Below are 19,395 nucleotides of genomic sequence, written 5' to 3' on the forward strand. Positions count from 1 at the left end.
AACTAAATATACACAAACTATAGCTTGTCGAATCGAAAGAATTATGCAAGCCAAATTGTTACTTGGGGTGTTTGCACACATGATTTTTTTTTACCAAAATTTAAGCTTTGTGCATCATTTTTGTAAGTTTTCTGGGATGAAAAATCATCGTACCTATAACAACCCAGCAAACGTAGAACTACAGAAAAAACCGACGAAATATGTACGTCAAAGAAGTACTTCTTTTCCACTGAAAAAAGATAGGAGCTCGGGAAAAAACTCAGTTATATACTTTCTGTATATAAGAATACGTGAAGCATCTATCTCTTTCTTGCATGCAAGATGAAATGAATTTCCCCTCCTATAAAAGTACAGACAAGTGTACTTCAAAACTACATCAGCGAAGCACATCTGGAAGTGCTTCTGATGTACATTTTCTAGTACTTTTTTAGCTACAGAAAAACTACTGAAACTCCATATGGCTCCTTGAATCTAGAAGTACGTAATTAAGTGGTGAAATATGTACGTAAGAGAAGTAGTTTGTTCCTAGTAAATCTAAACCTTTTGAAACTACACATGAAATTACAAATAAACTCTGAAGTTAAAACTTTGGTTAGAGATTTAGATTTATTCAGTCGAATTATATATCAAAACATGAACGTCTTGTGAGACACTTTACTTCAGACTTCTATGAGGAATGTTGGCGTTGAATTTCTCTTAAATCTTACATCTACGTCAGGAATTTTGGAAATTCTTTTTCACTAAACGAAGGAGAGTCGCTTCATGCACACAACTGTTGAGGGGAACAAAATGCTTTCCTAGCAATGTATTTGTAATACGAACTTGCACATCTTGATTGCCACTCGAACGGACTGCATCCAATACTGTGGCGAGCAAGGAGTCTCTGACGTTATTTTTATACTCGACATTATTGTTGAATGTTTATTTTGTCTAGGATTAGAGCGAACACATCAACAAGTGGTCGGAGGGTGCAGACCTGAGAAAAAAAATAGTACCATCAGCTTCACAAAGAGCAGAAGGGAATCTCTTTAACTGTGAAATGTGGATCACACTCAAGTATTGTAGTCTATACTAAACATTAGATTCGTTTCACTCGTTCTGGATGGCGTGGAGGAAAATTTCGAACTGTAAACTCAGTCATTGATGTCTGGAATTGATCTCCACTAGAAGACAGAAAAATCAACAATTATATAATTTATTAATTTTAAAATAAAGCATACCTATATTTTCCAAATCCATTGGTGGTGGTTTTGTATCATTTTTTTTATTTTAATTTTTCTAAAGGCTAAGGTTGTGCATTTTGATGATGGAAAGAAATGGTGGTGGAATTTTTGTGGCGTGCCAAAGAATTTGTGCTACTACACATTGTGTATTGAAAATAATTTTCACAAATAACACTGATTAAGACGATATTTATTTTTTCAAATTAAATTGTTTTATTTTGGAGCACAGAAATTTTTTTTTTTTGCTTAGCTAATGTTGCTATGGCTATCAAGGTTTCACTAGAAATGCAGGAAAATGGCGAGCCGCCATTACAAAAGAGAGAAAACCTTGAGCATTGCATAAATCGCACTCTTTTCCTCCCATTTACCAATGAGTTTATTTTTTTCAGGAGAAACAAAACTACAATATTTTGAGGGGAGAGGTTTTGGTAAATAAGGAAACACATACATCTACAAAGTAAAGACTTTGTTGGTGGTTGTAATTTCCCCTAAACTACTGAGGTTTGGTTTGCAGGGAAGTTTGAAAATGTTAACTTTTAATATTTCACTTATTATGCCATTACCTTTTTTAAAATACAACACAAAGTTTAGTCGACAGCGCTGTAGCAAATAGCTTTGTATGTTAACGTAACGTAATGACAGGTGGTACGTTACGTCACATTCACGTTGACTGACAATCATGAATGATAGAAGAGATAACGCATTTTAAAAATTTGTATTTTGTAAATTTTGTTGATTGATTAATAAAAAATAATAGAACAAGTAGTTTTTAAATAAGAAACTTATGTTAAATTGCAACTACATATGTATTTTGTATATTAATGTGAAATGTTAAATATGTGATATATGATATTAGTTCGATCCAAAAAGACATTTTATACAAATTCTTAACATAAACAAAAACCAATAAAAGACCTTGAAGGAAGCTCCTTAAGCAAACCCAAAAAACCAAGTGCTCCAAATAACTACTCTACTCAGTCCTACTTTCGTAAATAGATATACAGACGACCTCATCCTCAGGTATGTTTCACCTGTCTTTTTTTTTTTTTTCAAATTTACTTTATTTCCCTCCAAAGTCCAAACAGAAATTCCTTAAATCGACACTAGACAGTCTGTCGCCATCAAAAACTCAGACAAAAAAACAACAAAAAAAATAAACAATTACAATTTGAACTCAGCATGTGTTTGAGCTAAACATACATAATATTTTCCTTCATCTAATTCCATTCTCTGTCAATTTTATGGGAATCCTTTAAAAAGAGAATTGTGCGTAGGATGAGGATGAGAGGATGTTCCTGCTTTTATTGTTCTTGGTTATAAAAATATATTATGTTCACATTGAAAATGGAATGGTGGTTGAGGCTGACTGACTTTTCACTTTTTTTTCATTTTGTTTGTCTTTCTCTATATTCTCTATCAATTCCCATTTTCTAACCTGCATCGGTCATTTAAAGAAGATCCTTTTTTAAACAGGTATAACAACTCTTGAATGAAACAACAACAACAAAAACAATGAGATTAACTTATCCCGCCAAGAGGAATCTCCTTGTTTCCCAGGTGGACATGTGAAATAATTTTTTTTTTTTTTTCGAAATTGGAAAATTGAAAAATTAGAAAGCAAAGTGAATAAGGATATCACCAGGGTTCCCAGGTTGAGGGGAAAATCACCATTTTTGCCAATTGAAAAAATATCTAAAAAGGGAAAAATTTAAACTTACAAAAACGTAATCCGACTAACAAATTTGCTCCTATAAAGCTTTACAGGTGTAAATGTAGCTCCTGTAAAGCTTTATAGAAGGGATAATGTTTGTTGGGAAGACACAATCTTTGAACAATGGAATCAATTTAAATAAAACTTAATTTCGAAATAAACTATCGTATTCCACGCTAAGTGGATTTTTTAATTTGACAGCTCTACTTAAAACTAGGGTTCTTCCATTTTTTAATTCACTCCTCAAAATATTTCATTAAGCGAATCTGTACTTTTTTGGGTATATCATACAAAATTTTCAGCCAGCAGCCGCGGCAGTAAAAAAAATAAAAGTAAAATGAAAATTTATATACATTTTTAAGACATCGTTGTTGAAAAAGCCTGCCTCAATCGGCATAAATACTCTATGATTTACAAAAATACATTAAATATAAGCTGCGTTCCTTTGGAAATATTTATCTACTTTTTAGTACTTAAAGCTGCTTTGAACTACTTTTTCAATAGCTACGTTCCTTTGAAAATATTTATCTACTTTTTAGTACTTAAAGCTGCTTTGAACTACTTTTTCAGTATAGCAAAGTAGTTCAAAGTAATTTTAAGTACTAAAAAGTAGATAAATATTTCCAAAGGAACGCAGCTAATATAGCAAAGTAGTTCAAAGTAGTTTTAAGTACTAAAAAGTAGATAAATATTTCCAAAGGAACGCAGCTATAGAAAATAATATCCATTTTTTATTAAATTAGCATTGATATTTTAGATTTACCCTCAAAATAAAATTTATGAAGTAGTTCCATACTTCATAAATTTTATTTTGACTGTTTTTAGTTTGAAAATGAAATAATATGTATTTTGAGCTTCATTTTTGTTTTATTTACTTATGTCCATTGTAAAGTTTTTATTTTTATGAATAAATTAAATACAAAATTAATATGTTTAAAAAAAGATTTAAATAAAAAAATTAAAAAAAAAATAAATACTTGCATTTTTTTCTGGAAAAAAGGGGATTTTTTTTAAGAAAAAGGGGAGAAATAAACGTTTTGGTGTTAAAAAAGGGGATTTTTATTTTGAAAACCTGGGAACCCTGGATATGACAAGCATGAGCAAATGGTTTTCTTTGTTTTTAAAATAATAACCACTACTATTTGAAAATAGATGAACTTATTAGTGGTTTGCTAAACAAAAGAATACAAAATGCATATATATTCCTTACATATCTTTAATTCTTTATTTTTTTTTTAATTTATCATTGTATGTATTGCCATTAAACACCTTTTGGCTAAAAAGACTCGGTTAATAAAAATTACAAATGTAATTAAAATTTGGACAGTAAATGGAAAGCCAATTCAAGTTATTTTATCTAGCATTTATTGCGTTTTGCTCATAGACAGTCAACTCCGAAATGCTTCTATTAGGATTGTGTTGTTCGCGAACGAACTAGATAATTTTTGTGAACTAGTGAACTTAGTTCACATACCACCGATCGTTTGGCGGATCGGTCATACGGAAATGTACGTCGTTTAATATAGAAAAATTAAAACAACAATGCCATGGTGCGTCTGTGGTTTTCCTCTGTTTTTCGTGAATTGCTTTTGTGTAATCGTTAGGTCCCAGTACAGCTCTCCCATAAGGCCTGTACTGCCAATTTTTATCGGACAAAGTATAGTTCAATTAATTTTACGATTAGCGAAGAATATTGTTTTTTTGACGAACTTAATAAATGAAGAATTGAAGTTAACATTAATTTTTTCAGTAAAACAATTATGTGTACAATGTACATTCAACACTAACCTTCAGCAGTCATAAAACGTTATGACAAAACAGCTTGCGCTCACAGGACATCATTTCCATTTCTTAATGGAATTTTCATAATTTCGTCTTTTCCTTTTCTAATCCTATATCTCAGCTAAGATATAAACAAACGCTCTAACAGTGCTTCCAAGAAAGTAAAAAGTATGCATTTTCTACTGAATGCATCAAAGATTTGGAGAAGAATGTCTTATACCCACCTTTTAAGAACAGAAGGTTCAGAAATCAAAGTTCATATAAAACTGCATTCAAGTGTAAAATCGGTTCTTCTGCTCTACAATATTTAAATAGAAAAGTGCACTAAGTCGCTTGTGCAATATCCACCATTACTCTAATTTCTGATCAAGAACAAAAACAAGTAGCTTCTAGGATGACTGTTGTATCAATTTTATAGAAGAGTGTTGGCAGATTGGCTTAAAACTTGTCTCCGTCTATATAATTATGTTTTAAAAATACTTTTCATTACAGCTATGTACATCTATTCCTTTTGAGCATATTTGTTTTAGCTCTAGGCAAATAATTCGACAGACGAACATTGTTAAGCCAAGTCAAAAACTTAGTACTTTTACATTCCCTGTTGCTGTTAATGTGTCTTTTCCTAAAAAATATATAGATCAACGTTACTAACTGTGAGCTTCAATTGTTAGCGTAATTTGAACTAAATTGATCGATTACTCAAATGCTCTTAAGTGCCCAACACTACTTCTCTACTTGACGACAACTCCAAAATGAAGTTCGCCTAGATAGTATGGTTAAACTCAAAAGCTTATATTCTATTTATTAATCTGCATAATCTTTCGCATAAATTTTTATCTTAAATTTAAATGCTAAGGTTTTGTTTAAGCAAACATTTAGCCGTATTCGCACCTGATTAATGCGCATTTCGCTGTGCGATAACTGTGACCAAAATGCTAAATTAACCCGGTATATCGCGGTATATGGAGAAAATAGTTAGGAATCAATAATATTCTACGAAAATCTTTTAAATGCTACAAGTAGTTGGCTTGGCACTCGTGAGAAAATGTAATTAATTCAAAGGAAGGTAGGTAGAAATAGTGGCTTCTAGATCTCCTGCTCAGAATAGTCTAGTTAGCGCTGATTTGCGCAGTTTTTATACCTTAACTTAAGTGACCATAATTTTTTGTGGGGATTGGTTAAGAGCGGCTCTGGCCAATGAATACAAAAACTGTGATCACTAAACCTACCCTTATTAATGTGTTCATTGGCACAGAAGATGCTGAATATTTGGCCTTGTTCAGTGCAACTGTTGTCTGCGTAACAACCTGTGGTTCCCATTCAACAAAACATTTAGCAAATCCTTTACTCTGAAGGTCGCTTTCTCTTTGAATTATTGCTTGAATAAAATAATTGAACCATTTGCTGGAATATCATTGACATCTAAGAACTTTCTTTCAGGTCTTCTTTTTCTCATCGCGGATGTCACTCGATTGTGGCAATGTTGCATTTGCTTGTTTTTAGAGCTTGGTGGCTTTCACATTTGAGGTGGTGAATTATATCCATCGTCCAAGACAGAAGCCGTCTACATGGCATGCTGCTGTCTTAAGCTTTGGTTTCTATTCATTACGAGTTCGTCCAGCTGAATATCCCAGTGGGCAAGTCTCTGACTCAAAAGGGTTTCTTTGAATTTCACTTGTATTTGTTACGTTATTAGAGCCATTGAGTTTTGTTTAGGAAATTAAATCGGTTATTTCGTCTAAGAAAGGATCACCAAAAGCTTGATGTCTTGATTAAGATAGAGCTGATAGTTGCAGACAAAATGTTCTAATGTTTCTTTCTATTCCTAAAACTACGACAATGGGCATTGTTTGGTATAGCGACTTAAACCGTGTGTTAACATCGGCTAGTGCTTTGTGATATATATCATAAATAACAAATCGACTTGTGGCACGACACTATGAAAGGGCAAGGCCTACAATTTAACACCGGACTAGGATTCGAATGCAGCCAATTAGATACTTGGAGTAAAATCGAATGTCTTGAAATTCGTTTTAAGACATTCATCGCAGAATTTTAGTTCGAAAAGAGCGTTTTAAAATAAATCAATTTAAAATCATTAATTAATCCACTGGGTTTGGAAAGAACGATATAGCCGCTTTTACAAATGGTTCGTGAAAATGTACAGAAATTATTTTGAATGATTTTGTTTTATTTTCCCTCTTCATCCAGATCAGATCATTCCATTTATTTGTCTTACAACAACAAATTGAAATCTTGCTTTTGCTGTAACGCAAATAAATACAATGATCTGATCTGGATCAAGGGTAAAATAAAACATGGTTATTATACGTATCAACGTTTTAATTTTATTTCAAATCTGTTAGCAGGGGAACATCTCAAGGTGTAGATCTATTTCCCCTTTCATAAAATCTAATAACGAGCGGCTTAATACACTTTGTGACTATGATTATAAAGTTTTTGACGTTGCAATTGCCATCACAGGAAAGGAATACTCGTAACGGCCTTACTAAATTCGCAGTTGGTTGTGATTTAGTCCTTGATAAAAATAACAGATCTAATTCTGTTCTCAAAACAATAAAACAAATACCACAGATTGTTCTTATCTCGAACAAGTATGTTCTACTAGCTTACGTTATTTAAGTCAATCTCCATGGATTAATTCTTGGCAAAAAAAAAAAAAAACTATGCTGGAAACCCAATATATAAGATAAGAGTAAGTAAAGCTATCGTAGCCTTTTTGTCATGTTAAAAAGTCATTGGTTGCAGATGGGGTCTCGAGTCATGTACTGGCCACCCACATCTATCGGTTATTAAACCGGTTCTTATCTATGACTTAGCTATGACCACCTTTGACAAAGAAGTACGTATTGACATGTTTGTACTTAAATAGAGCTCTATTCACTACACAACACCTTAGACGTCACTAAATATCGTTCTCCATTCGATACTCCTGGTATTAATCGCAAACAAACAGTTGCCGAGCACTGAAATTTGTCTCCAAGTTTCCTCTTTGTGGAAAAACAACAATTAAAGCCACTTCTATATTCTTCCGAATGAATACTCCAGAACATTAACAATTTCTCGAAAACACAGTTTGAAAAAAAGCTATCACACCTTATATCCAAAGGTCGGCCTGGAAGGACATACACTTCTGAAAGACAATGCATAAATTTCTTACAGATGGATTCAAAAAGGAAGAATGTGTTGGTGGTGTACCTACAGTTCTCAATCCTTCTCTCTAAGAAGTTTTATTTTAGTTTAAGAAATACAAGGATATGAACAGGTTATGTGGAGCGCGCATGGACTACAATTTTCTGGCCCTAAAAGTTTCGGAGTAGAGACAGGCCTCGTCTTAATGAAGTGCGCGGAGGTGGAAGGGGACCTCAATCAACTTTTAGTTCGAAACTTGCAGGAACTAGCTGGAGAAACTTGTTGAATAAGGCTAAAATCCACAATTGATTAAAGCGCCGCCTTAAATGCTAAATTATCTTGAATTAATAAATATTTTTTTCGAAATCTCTGAAAAAAAAGTTTACAAAATTGCAAAAACCTAAAAAATGGTATTTAAAATTGAACCATCCGAAATAAAAAAAAGTTCCTGAAAATCCAAAGAATAAAACCAAAATAAAAAAGAAAAAAAAACGACACCCCTTTTCAGGGAGTCGCAAGAAAAAGACATTTTTTGTTTTGCTGGAGAAGAAAAAATCTGGAAAAGATTGTTTTTTATTGACGAAGAAAAAAGAAACCTGTAAAAGAAAAGTAACAAATTATTAAACAATTAAAATACCAAAACAATTTAATTCAAGGGTTGAAATGAAATAGGTAATCAAAAGAAATTAAAGAAAAAAAATTTAACAAATTAAATTTTCAACTCATTTCAACCCTCGAAAAAATCGTCTTCGTATTAAGTAAAAGAAAGCATGTAAAATAATAAAAATGGCATAAAATAATTTTTTCTTGTCACTGCCAATCAGCCAATACCAAGCAAACCGCCTGAATAGCCAAAATTGGTATTTGAAGTTTTCCCATCGAATATTCCACTCCTGTAAAAAAAAAATAAAAAAAATTAAAAAAAAATCAATCAAGTTTTCATATTGTCAAATAAATAAAATAAAAATATTTGTCAAATAACAAAAAATTTTCAACATACAGAAAAATGGACTTTTTTCCTCTGGAATGGATTGAAAACCTTATTTCGGGTTATGACAACATGTTCCGGTTGATAGAACATAAATCCAAGAACGGGCTGCAAGAAAAATAAGTGAAAAAAAATTCAAAAAATATATCAAAATTAATCAAATTCAATTTTAGAACTTACGAAGATATACATGCCGTTTTTTGGCGGAGCACGAGCCTGAATTCCATTGTTCTGCTTAGGAACGAAAAAAGGCACTTTTATGGGCCGCTGATAATTTAAAAAATTTTAACAAAAAAGTTTAAATTGATATGGTTTTTAAAGACAATTAAAATTGACTCACCATATCAAAATGTTTCTTCAGTCTTTCTTGGAAGTTTAACCCCATTCGTGGACTAATCCACTGGTTCTTTCCGAACTAAAATGTTAACCAATTAATTAACAGTTAATATATTTAAAAAAAAATTAACTTACATTATTTAAATAACCACCAAAATTCATTTTATATTTCTCTTCTTTTATTTCTTTAATATTTTCAATATATTTTTTCGTTTTTCGTTTATTTTCTCGAAAATTTGCGAATGAAAAATTGGCTCATTTTTGGGGATTAGGTAATTTTTCAGCATTAAGTGGATGTGAATTATAAGCATTGAATGAAAATTGGTTCCAAATGACAAATTCCAATTGAAGGATATTTGACATTTGTCAATTGAGAAATGTCAATTAAGTCAACCAAGATGACGTCATTTCAGTAGAGTTGATATTTTGATTCAGGGGTTCCTGAGAATAGGCCAAAAAGTTAACAATCCAAGGTACTTTTTTGCAGAAATTTTCAGGATGGTTTAAAAACAAAATTTGTGGTTGAATTTTGGACAAAAGTGCAATGGTGTTGCATCAAAAGTGCTAAAAATGCACTTTTTTGCAAAAATGATCAAAATGGTTCATAAATGAAATTTGTGGTTGAATTTTGGACAAAAGTGCAATGGTGTTGCATCAAAAGTGGTTAAAATGCACTTTTTGCAAAAATGTTCAAAATGGTTTAAAAATGAAATTTGTGATTGAATTTTGGACAAAAGTGCAATGGTGTTGCGTCAAAAGTGGTAAAAATGCTTTTTTTTGCAAAAATGTTAAAAATGATTTCAAAACGAAATTTGTGGTTGAATTTTGGATAAAAGTGCAATGGTGTTGCATCAAAAGTGGTAAAAATGCACTTTTTTGTAAAAATGTTAAAAATGGTTCAAAAATGAAATTTGTGGTTGAATTTTGGACAAAAGTGCAATGGTGTTGCATCAAAAGTTGTAAAAATGCACTTTTTTGAAAAAAATGTAAAATAAAATTTTCTGTGTTCCTTTTTTTAATAAATTCTTAATTTGACCTCAGGAAAAACACACTCCAACTTCAGGTAGAACAAATTTCGTTTGGTGCCACAATGTCTCGTTTGGCTCTATCGAACATAATCAGACAACATGTCTGGGAAACCATTCGACCCCGAGACACTTCTGAAAGGTCTCTTCTGTGTGTGTTGTTTTTGTAACCACCTCCACAAAGGACAAGGTGTGATGGGATGCATTCTTGCATGAGTATTTTATTATTAATCTTGTGTATACGAGTATTATTCTTCACGCAATCAAGTGTCAGTATTTTTTTTACATTCTTTTATCAATTCCCTCAGGGGGTACTTTATCCCCCATTGTTAATCCAACTCACATTCTCTACAATAAAAAAAAAAAAAAACAAAAAAAAAAAAACAGGATCAGTAAACAAAAAAAAAAAAAAACTCAATAAAATTTAAGAAAAAAAAAGTGGAATTAGATCCTCGAAACTCGAAACAACAACAAAAAAAGAACAAAAAAAAAAGTAAATACAATATCAAGACTAAAGAAAAAAGCAGGAATGAGACTTTTTGTCTTCTTGCACTCTGCTTGCTAACGAGATATATGATGACTTCCTCAAGGAGTGTGTAGGTTCTTCGATTTCAGTTTTCGGTTTTTGATCAAAAATTTCAAAGTGCGATACGGCGCGTCGTCGTCGAAACGATACTCTTATGCATGTCACTCCAATTCAATGGCCATAATGTTTTGAGAGAATCTTTAACAAAAGCCCGCGAGACACCATCAAGAAAAGGTAATTCTAATGAGATGACGCGTACAGAAGATGAACAATAGAGCGACTTTGAGGAGATATATAAAAAATATGAAAGATAAATGGCTTTAAAAAAAAGGCTTCTTCAATATTTCTGTAGGCTCTCTTGTGGACAATCAAGATGTCATTCTTTAATTTTGTTGATTCTTTTATTCAAATGTGTGTTTTTTTTGGAGTTTTGAACCTGAAGTATCTCAAGAAGGCAACTCCATTAATTCGAATTAACGAAAAGAGCTCTAAAAAAATGTTGGGGATAAAAGAAAAGATATAATGGTCCTCTAAGTATTCTTTATTGAATTGCTCTTTTAAAAGAGAGTAAGTAAGAGAGTGATTAGGGATATTTTTAAAGGGTTTCTTTATTATAGTTTGGGGACTTTGAGCTGCATATGAAGTGCCAATTAGGGTTTCATTTCAATTTTTTTTCTTCTTGAACTACCTTCTTTGGTATTAAACTGGTATAATTTTGTTTAACTTGACCAAACTGAATGGTCATACATATTAATTAGGGTGGTGCAACAAATGTTTCTTTTTTAATTTTTCGAAAAATTTAAATTTTAATTACACCAAAAATTTCTAAATCGTATTTTTTGAGAAACCTAATGTGTTTAAATTGAATTTTTTCGTATTAGGGTGGCTCTAAAAAATGTTATCATTTATAGTTACAAAAAAAAAATTAAAGGATATTATTTTGAACAAATTATCGAAGAAAACAAAATTTGCCATTAGCGTGGTTCCAATTTTTTTTTTTTAACTAGGTAATTGAAAAAAATTAATATTCACTACATCAGAGAAAGTTTTTAAAACATGGTTTATGAAATATTATGGTAGGTATTTTCGAAATAGGGGCTCAGAAAAATGCTATATTTTACATTTACACTTGGAATTCAACCAAAATGGTTTTAATTAATTTGATATTAATTTAATATTATAACAAAAAACGCATTTAACAAACTTTTTGTGCATCACACACATTTATTGTTTTCAAACGCAAAAAAAACTTTTTTGCACACCCTAATTAAAAATATTCTTTTCCATTGATAACACTAGTTTACAAACAAATTTTTGGACAACAAGTGCCGTTATACTTTTCGTATAGATTTGAGCTCAGTAAACCCGAAAATCTTATCTAAAAAAATGTTTATGAATAGGTTTTCGAGATATGATTTTTCAAAGTTTTTTTGTCGTTATTTTTCCCAGCATACTTAGTATTCGGGCTATATCTTGAGTAATAAACGACCAATCTGAGCAGAAAAACCGGCACCTAAAAGCTGAATAAATAAGCAAGAAACACTAGAATAATTTTTCTTTATCACTCCAGATGTTTAAGTGCAATGTATCAAAACATTTAAAAAAAAATGGAATTTTTAAAGGAAATTTGGGCCAAAACAAATTTCTTACTTAAAGAAAAAATTCAAAATTTTTCGAGTCCTCAAAGTTTTAAAATTTGCATGTGTAGTAAACTTTCTGACAAAGATAACAAGATAATTTTCTTCAAAATCTATGAACAAGTTATAAAGGTATGACCATTTTTTTTTTGTTACTTTTTGAGTTTTTGTCTATAACTTGAAAAGCAAGCCCAATTTGAAAATTTTTATTAAGTATTTTTCTGTAGGTCATAAAATTTCCTATCGATATGTATCCTTTAAAAAAATTTTAAAATTAAAATATTCTAAAAAACTTAAGGAAAACTATTCAAAAAAAAAAACAGAAAAAAGCGACATTTTTGATGTTTTTACTAAATAGTCTATTTTTATCCTTTGAGAATCATGTTATCGAACATGTTAATGGTCACAAAAATTGAATACTGCTAAAATTGGATAATATATGGACTTTCAAAATCTACTGTTTTTGGTATTTTAAGCCATTTTTCTTTGAGTGTCCATTTTGGCTGTAAACCAATATAATTTGTTTCAAATGTGAACCACGTGGTTTTTTTTATTCCACTATTTAAAGTAGAAAAAAGTACCTAACGGTTTTTTGTGTGTTATTAAAAACAATACTTTCGGGAACTGAAAAGGAATAATTTTGTTTTGGTTAGACTTGGAAAGTCGTTATTTCTACACAAGAAGCTTGTTTTAGAAGAATTTTCTAGAACTTTCCTTTCTTAGCCTAAAAAGGTTTGATTAAATTTGCCCAAGTTTCTGTATTTCTAATTGAATTCTTCCCTTTTTTACATTCACAGAAAGTAACAGTGCCAATTTCTTATAAAAAATATCCCAAAGGATAACACGAAGGATTAAATTTAATTGAATCTTCGAGATCAATCGATGGCGCTTCTCAATGTGCAAATCGAATTATAAATATTCATGTACCAACTCAACCCTATGACATCGCATTGAATTGATACACTTTTTTTTTACTGGCAATTTAATTCGCATAAATAACCAAATTTAATCAAGGATCGCAATGCGTAATACTGCGAGAAGGCACCCTAATTTGCACGAAAAAAAAAACTATGTCGCTTGATCTTACGCGATCCTCAAAAAAGGACCCCAAATCAATATGCATATGGAAGAAAGATTGTTGTTTTTGCAAAACAGAAGAAGGATATGTGATATGGGAACTGTGTTAAATTTTTTTTTCACGGATGATCCTTTTTGCGATCGATCGATTTTTTTGCTCTTCTTTTCTTTGCGCCATTGTTTGATTGTTATTTTGCAAAATCAAAGAAAAATAGGATATTTTTCATTTGCACAATATTGTGCAAATCAATTTGAATCCTTTCGATTGGAAGAATAAGTCACTTTCTTGTGTTATAGTTTTCTTTATCTTTTTAGGAGTCTTATTTTTGCATTTGTCAAACGATGAGAAGATTCTTAATTTTGCATTTTTCAAATGGATGTTTTTTTTTCTCATGTTCATTGATTTTTGATAATTTTTTATTATTGCAATTTCACAGATGTCATTTGTGATCGATATATTTTTGATTTTTTTTGCATATGGGTTCTCATAAAGAAGACAAGAGGACATGGATATTAAGTGGCAAACAATATGATATGAGGATTGAGCAAGCGAATGCGCAATTTGAATTTGATTAGACTGTATATTGAACTTTTGTGTTCGCAATTACATTATAATTTGCATGCATGTTAGATCATGTTTTTTTTTAAGGACGTTCATCAATTTTGAATTTTTCACAATTTCACATAATTAAGTGTTCAAAAACATGATGGAGTGTCAAGAGGCATTTCTTTTATTTTTGTTTAGAATAGTAGGGTTTCAAAATGGTTTGAATTTTATATTGATTGAGGTTTTGAAAAAAAAAAAAAATGCAAAAGGCGCGAACAATTTGGAACAGTTTTTTAAGGGGGAGATTAAAATTGTTTTACTTTTTGAGTATGTGACACGCAATGAAAATTTGCTTCTTTAGTAAATTGAAACTCAATTTATTGTCATGGAACTCTTAAACAGCTATTTCTGGTATATTCTCTGTGATGATAAAGAAAAACAAATGCTCCGAAATGCCATAATTCATTTCCCATTCTTGTTATGCGAGACAAGTGTACATTGCAGTTTTTCTATAAGTGGACCAGAAAATGGGCATAAATATTTTGGCCTCTGAGTGAAGCCATTGCTCTTTCTAGCACAATTTGTTTGCTGCTAAGAAACAATAAGTATCGCTTTGCAGTCAATATTGAAGCCTACTTCATTCTCATGAGTCGTTTTATATTTTCTGCAATCTAGTATTTTCTTGTAGATAATTTTTCAAAAATGTTTTTTTTTTATTCAAAAAAAGCTTGGTCACTAGATAAATTATCTTAAACTTATAAGCATGTTTTTTTTTTATAATTAGTGGAAAGATGTGGAAAAAGTTTTTAATATTTATAAACCTTATTGTTACAGTAACAAAAATACCAATTTATAAAAAAACACACCCCCAAAATTATACTTGTTCCCGTACACTTCTTTGGCACGATAAAACATAAATTAGTCGAAGAACTCAAACTTACTGTAGTACTTAATCAAATACATACCTTTTCCAGCTTTCATAACTTAAATCCACAACAATTCACTTTTAATTAAATAAAAATAAATAAATAAGAAAAAAAACATGCATAATAAGCCCTTTTTAACAAAGTAAATTTCAGTATCCAACAAAGTCTAATTCCAAGTGACCTGTTTTCGTGTTGTTTGGGTAAAGGTTGTTTTTAAAAGTAGTTTACTCTAGAATAATTACTCAGTTAAAAAAAAATGGGTGTATGGCTAAATAAACGCTTACTTAATCCCAATTCTTGTTTCAATCAAATCAAATCAATTGAATAAAAAAAAAACGAAATTCTTCCAACTATAGATTGCATTGTGCAGATGTAACAAATCAATTTGTATCTTAATTGCTCATGAGAGCATCAAATTATCACAAAGTCAATATCTCTCCCTCCACGTCGTCATTTTGAAAATTATAGAATTACTGTACTACGCCTTAAGATCGAAACCATTACTGCGCGGTTTCTTACTATGTTTCGAAAATAACAGTACCATTATAAAAACAGATTCTTTCTAGAAAATTCCTTTACAACTTTTTTACATTTATTTTTTGTAGAAAGTATACCTTCTGTTCATGTTTTGAAAAAAATATTTTCTTTGTTAATATTTTTATTGGAAGAAACTAGGAGTTATTTCACGTGATAAAGTAGCTTTTGAGAGAAATAGATTGATTTGAAAGAAGCGCCGAAACACCCTGTGAAAAGATTCATTCAAATAATGAATATGAAACAGTGTTTTTCAAGGAAAATAAAAAAAAGGATATTAAAGTTTAAATCATACATCTTCTTTCCGCTCAGATTAATGGAATTTATTCCAAATGATTTAACGCTGTTATACAACCTTAATCTAAATAATTTGATGAGTTACCTTACCAAACTGAAAGATACCCTAAAATTATTTGTAATTTACTTCCATTGTGAAATTATTTCTTTTTCAACCATTATTTCAAAATAAAGTTCGCTGCTCAGCTCTTTTGTTTAAGAAAGGTCAAAACAAAGTTTCAAGCGTAAATTATAGATATTAATGTAAAAATACAGTAAACAGTCTTTATAAATCTACTAAGAAAAACCTCTACCGTTTGATAAATGTAAACAAATAAGATATAATGTAAGTGAAAGTGAAGTCAAATTATGTTTTGACACAAAAATACCTTACTTTTATTGTTCTTTAAAATTTCAATGAATTTTCTAGTGCTTTGTCCATTTAAGTATTTTAAATCGAGTCATTATCAAATTCGATGTTGATCTGTGGAGACAATCTTTTCAAAATGCAATAAAGTTTCAATATATAAGTCAATCATAATTTTTGTGATAATACCCAGACGAGTTGTTAAATATAATGTTTTATAAAATCAATTTTTGGGAATATAATCTAATTCAAGGTAATTTCTCTAAAAGGTTTCTAAGGTGCTTGTCCAAAAACACAAAATCATGTAATAATTGATGTTGGAACCAAAACAAGCCCATTAAAAATAAAGAAAGTTTTAAAACTTATCAAAATCGATAGAGGAGCAATAATATTTCTTGACAATATAATAAATAAAACAATAGTACAATGCCTTTCATTTGTAGTTCCAAGTAAGGACATTTTAAGCATCGGATTGTGTGGGAAAATAATACTAAAAAAAAACAATATATTTTTGTGTTCAAGTGACCACTATGATGTAGGAAAATTTTTGGCCAATTGTTTGACATTACAAATCTTTCTTTACACTTAACTGATGCCTAAAAATTTAACAAAAACCACGTACAATCTTACATAAAACAAACTGTCTAAACTGTTGATTGTTCTTAAAAAAGAATACTCTGTCAAGTGTTCTTTCCATTGTACTCGTTTTCCAATTTCTTTGTTCAAATAAATTTATCAACTTACAAACAGAACTAAAAATTAATTGGTGTCATTAATATTTGTCATTTTGCATTGAAAAGTTGGATTAATAGTGATCGATTCGTCAAATAAAAATGTACAAAAACTCAAAATATGCCATCAGAATTAGTAGAATTGAAAAAAAGAAATACCCCGCATTGTGTGGTATTCGAATATATATCGATGAGGACTTATTCTTTCTAGAACAATATTTTAACCAATTTACCATTGAATGACCAAATCCACCTTCATTCCATAGATTTCTATTGATTCAGTCTTCAGTCACATATAAAAATCCACATTGTCACATACATTTTCTCTCTCTTCACTCAAGTGGAACTGAAATGCATTTCTTTTCTTTTCACCTTTTGTGTGTTTTTAACAAAAAATAGAAAAGGAAAAGAAAAAAAAAAACATAAATAAATAAATGAAAAATGCGGGTGCTCGGATTTTGAATAGATTCTAGACTTGCCAGACAGTATGTCGCCAGTTAAAAACCAACTAAAGTACCTATACAAGATACCCACACACTCCCGCATTATCTTTAACAAGAGTTGTAGTAGAAATCCCTTTTATATATCCATCGAGACAAGACAGACAGACGGGCGACACAAAAATGTACATACTTAATATTTGTATTCATCTCCCAGCTCAGCTCAGGTAGATAAATAAAACGATCTTCTAATTGCATTGAGTATATTTTATATGGACGATTCGGATGGACAACAAACGGACACGATTTCATTCATTTATTCATTCAAAACGAATTCTCTTCGCTTTTGCTCCTTTGTCATTTCAATAAAAAAAAAAAAAAACATAATGGCCGTCTGTGTCTCTAATTCTGATCCCACCACTTCGATCATCACAATGGAATCAAAAAATATTAGATTTTCTGTCAAAAATAAATAATTCACGCGTATTTAAGGATTCGATTGTATTGTGTTCTAGAGGGGACTTTTAATATCGTTTTTTCTTTTGAAGAAGAATGACTAATCCCATTGGACAACAGACAATGGAAACTATCGATCCTTCGTTTTAAAGTCATTTACTTGAATGAATCTTTCTTTTTTCAATTTTTCATTCAAAAATATGAAAAATTTGTTGATGTTATTTATTTATTTGTCTTCCTTTGTGATATCATGTTTTAGAAGTTGACTCTTTTCTGAAACTGATATCGATTGACAATAATTATTGTTATTAATAAAAATTAAAAAAAAAAAAAAAAAAATAAAACCAAAGGATCAATTCGTTTTTGAATGTGGAACTAATGATGGCGAGAGATTTTTTATAAAAATGAAAAGAAGTTGGGCTTCATTAACGACCTTAATTACAATCAGCCGGACGAATTTAAAAATAAGGGCTTTATGGTTGATATTGGGCATGTAATCTTGTACAAAGACGGACAGTGGCAAAAATTGATATATTAATTTCTAAAATCTAGCGTTCATTTAAAATTGTTTGCATTTAACCGTATTTCTACGTTAAAACTTATAATTTAAACAAGATAATCGAAAAATGAGCGTAAGCAAATTCCATAAACCAAATTTGTCTCTTTTAAACAAAAGAGCTGAGGAGCGAACTTGATTTTTTATTTTTTATACATACTTTCGCACATTATCTTATTTGGGTAAAATCTAAGTTTTATATATCATCAAGCAAGACCAAGCAAATCGTATTTTACTTAAGATTAATTTATTGAAAAGGAAACAGTGTTCAAAAACCTTAAAGCACAACAAAAGTCGAACAAAAATGTCGCTTGATTAATATATGACGATTTTACCGATTGTTTTTGTACATTTGTATTTTATTGTTTTTTTTACACAGTCTTAGGCAAAGTGTATTGAAAACCAAAGGAGCTTTTCTTTCCTGTCTGTAAGCACTTTCTCTTTGAAAGAGCTGCAAATCCCTGCATTATTGTATGCCTATAGGTAATTTTAACATTTTCCTTAAAATTTTGTATCAATACGTTTTCAAAACTAGTAAAATGTATTTCTCGATCCATTTTCATGAAAATTTTGAATAATTGTTGATTTCTTATTTTTATTTTTGTAATCAAAAAACATAGATTGAGTGACTTATGATAAGCTTGATATTAAAGTTAAAAATTAGAAAAAGAAATAGTGCCTGTTTCGTCGAAATGTGCTGCCAATGTATGAAATTCAGAGCTTCTATTCTAATCGAATTCTATACAAAAATTTAACTATTTAATAATTCAACTTGCATTATTTGAAACCCTTGTAAAATCATGACCAAAATGCGTTTTTAATTTTCCACTCAAATAAAAAACTCACTTCATTTGTTTGTAAATACAAATTAGTCTCTTCCATATCACATTAAAGATGATTCAAAACTGAAGACTCGCAAAAAAAAAAAAAACAATAAATTTCTCAAATGAATGTTTCATATTGTTCGATCCGGTTTCAAAGTGTCGGATTAAGTAAATGAATGTTGAAATAAGAACAAACCATCTGAATAATAAATTATATATTTGTTTTCTGTTCTCGAACCCGCAAAAATTAAACATGTATACAAAAATAACCTCAAGTTGT

General features: G+C 30.3%; 1 protein-coding gene across 2 annotated transcripts in view; it reads left to right on the plus strand.

Annotated features, from left to right (window-relative positions):
* The first annotated feature begins 1,919 nt into the window (after window positions 1-1,919).
* Window positions 1,920-19,395, plus strand: part of LOC129917776 (SOX domain-containing protein dichaete) — a 172,197-nt gene continuing 154,721 nt past the window's right edge. For both annotated transcript variants that reach the window (XM_055997884.1, XM_055997887.1), the window contains exon 1: window positions 1,920-2,243. The gene's annotated coding sequence lies outside the window, so the exon portion shown is untranslated. The remainder of the gene's footprint in view (window positions 2,244-19,395) is intronic.

This window comes from Episyrphus balteatus, chromosome 4 (assembly GCF_945859705.1).
Source record: "Episyrphus balteatus chromosome 4, idEpiBalt1.1, whole genome shotgun sequence".
Lineage (NCBI taxonomy): Eukaryota > Metazoa > Arthropoda > Insecta > Diptera > Syrphidae > Episyrphus > Episyrphus balteatus.